At 47.2% G+C, this 2635-nt stretch overlaps 1 protein-coding gene and 1 long non-coding RNA gene across 2 annotated transcripts in view; one reads left to right on the top strand and one right to left on the bottom strand.

Moving 5' to 3' along the window:
• The window catches only part of LOC106011761, a 6711-nt gene extending 6259 nt beyond the window's left edge, over positions 1 to 452 (top strand). The window contains exon 2 of the long non-coding RNA XR_001184840.2: positions 276 to 452. This is a non-coding gene — a long non-coding RNA (uncharacterized LOC106011761). The remainder of the gene's footprint in view (positions 1 to 275) is intronic.
• LOC101856894 (WD repeat-containing protein 47) overlaps positions 1 to 2635 on the bottom strand; it is a gene marked incomplete at its 5' end in the record, with an annotated part of 79091 nt that overhangs the window by 53857 nt on the left and 22599 nt on the right.

Genomic DNA, 2635 nt, shown 5'->3' with positions numbered 1-2635 from the left:
TTTACATGAGGCCCGTTGCAGGTTCTTTTTGGGGGTAGGGTTAGGGTTAGGTCTCTTCTTTATTGTGTTTGTTGGGGTGGTCGCTCGTTACTCGGATGTCTGGGGGGGGTTGCGCAAAATTTTCAGACAATCTGGTTGAGGCTCACATGCGGGTCTAAACTAAGTACATTTCCCAATCCCTTCCTTCGGTACATTCCCACCTTGGTACCCCCCCCCTCCCCCAATACCCCAAGCCACGTGTATAATTTGTGCAATATATTCTCTCCTCCCCACAGCCTATATTTCGTCACGTCGACAACCTCCCAACAACACACGGGAGGACAACAAGAACCACGACTCCCACGCAATGCCACCGCGTCGTACAAAGAGAAGCCACGATAAGACAAGAAAGGAACCACGAGACAAGCCACAAACAAAAAACCATGAAAGAAAACGCCACAAACAAAAAAGAATCAGAAGAGAAGAAACCACAAACAAAACGAACCAGCAGGAGAGAAGCCACAAACAAAAAACCATGAAAGAAAAAGCCACAAAGAAAAAGAACCGCGACAGAAGAAGCCACAATAAGATCACATCAGACCAGAGTCAACCAAAATCACAAATCACCTCAGGCCGAGAAACAACGCAAACCCAATGTCGCCACACCAGACCAGAAACACCCAGAATCACCACGTCACACCAGCCAAGCAAAATGCATACATTAGGACAGGACACAAAATCAACACATTAGACACAGAATCACCACGTCAGACCGAGAGACACGCACACGCAACGTCACCACGTCAGACCGAGAGACACGCACGCGCAACGTCACCACGTCAGACCGAGAGACACGCACACGCAACGTCACCACGTCAGACCAGACACACAAAATCACAACATTCGATTAGACATAAAATCACATTAGACCGGACACGCAAGGTCACCGCACAAGACCGAGAGATACACGTCACCACACAAGGCCCAGAGACACAAAACGTCACCACACAAGGCCCAGAGACACAAAACGTCACAACACAAGGCCCAGAGACACACGACGTCGCCACACAAGGCCCGAAGACACAAAACGTCGCCACACAAGGCCCAGAGACACACGACGTCGCCACACAAGGCCCAGAGACACACGACGTCGCCACACAAGGCCCAGAGACACACGACGTCGCCACACAAGGCCCAGAGACACAAAACGTCACCACACAAGGCCAAAAGACACACCTAAAGCGACACAAACGACTACGCCAAGAGACGCCCACAGGCCGCCCAGACAGCGCAAAGAACATCAGAAAACGCCGCTCACAAGATGACGACAAAAAGTAAGTGGTGACAGAGGGGGCAGAAATGAGAGAGGTTGGGGGGGGGGGGAGCAAGGGGCACACACCACCAAGCCCAGTTAAGTGAAATAAGAGAAAAGTATGCAGCAAACAGGAACAAAACGAAACAAAGAAAAACCAGTGCTGACGTCGACCACCTCGCAGCACTAGCTAGACAGTCGTGGTATCTTTAACCAATTCAAAAACAAAAGAAGGAAGTAAAAAGGGACACGGGGACAAACTGATATTTTGTTATTGTTATCTAGCCAAACGCCATTGTCTTTCAATACACACCACTCTAGTCAATATATCATTCTAGCCATCAACTCTTGTCTTTCAAGCGCGCCGTGCCTTAACCAAAACGTCTTTCATCTTGTTATTTATTCCAGTTATTCCGACACAGTATTATTTCTGTCTTTCAGCCCAAATGTCTTTCATTCAAATACCCTCGCATCATCCGTCTTTCAACGTGTTTGTGTTGTCTTTCAACCCAGTATCTCATTTTTTTGTCTTTCAACCCAGTCTTTCATTTGAACTACAGCAGCAGTTCAACTTTATAGTCTTTCAACTTATTAATTTATGCAGTAGTATTTTTCCCACAAGCCCTACCTCAACCATATGTCTTTCAGTCCAGCGGACATCTGTATGTATATATGTATAGTATGTATAGTATGTATAGTATGTATAGTATGTATATAATGTATGTAGTGCGAGAGTGAGTGCATTTTGACGGTTCAGTTCAAGAAACTATATTCCACTTTTTCTCAAATTCACTTTTTTTAAAACTTTCCTACGACCGTAGATCTCTCTCCGTCACTTTTGCTTCGATGTGAGGCTCGGGCTGTAAATGATTTATTTACAGTCCGATCCTCATATCGCAAAAAAAAAATACGTGACGGAGAAAGATCTGCGACCACGGAGAAGCAACAAAAAAGTCGATTTGGGAAATAAATGTGGCATACAGGTTTCTCAATCTAAGCCCTCGATTTGTGTGAATGTGAGCGCCGCGCGGGTGCCGGCAAAGAATAGGCCCGATGCGTTCCAGTGTGCATGTCGTACGAGGCGATTAATTACTGGAATACCGGTCCCAGGGCCACCCGCCTGGTGTCATGACGGTCTAGCCGACTTTTGGTGTTTATGTGGTGACGTCAAGCGGGCGGCCAGGGGTCGGGAAGACCAACGTCTTTCAAAATGGTTAGTGATCAGCTGTGATTGTTACAACGTATACACGGGAGATCTGTGATATAGTGGGGGAGTGTCTGGGGGGAATGGCTGGCGAGTCATAGGACATAATAAAGGGGTTGGGGGAGGGGGAAGGTGGGTTG

The sequence above is a fragment of the Aplysia californica genome, unplaced genomic scaffold, assembly GCF_000002075.1.
Source record: "Aplysia californica isolate F4 #8 unplaced genomic scaffold, AplCal3.0 scaffold00176, whole genome shotgun sequence".
NCBI classification, from domain to species: Eukaryota; Metazoa; Mollusca; class Gastropoda; order Aplysiida; family Aplysiidae; genus Aplysia; species Aplysia californica.
This window is presented reverse-complemented; position numbering and strand designations above follow the sequence as displayed.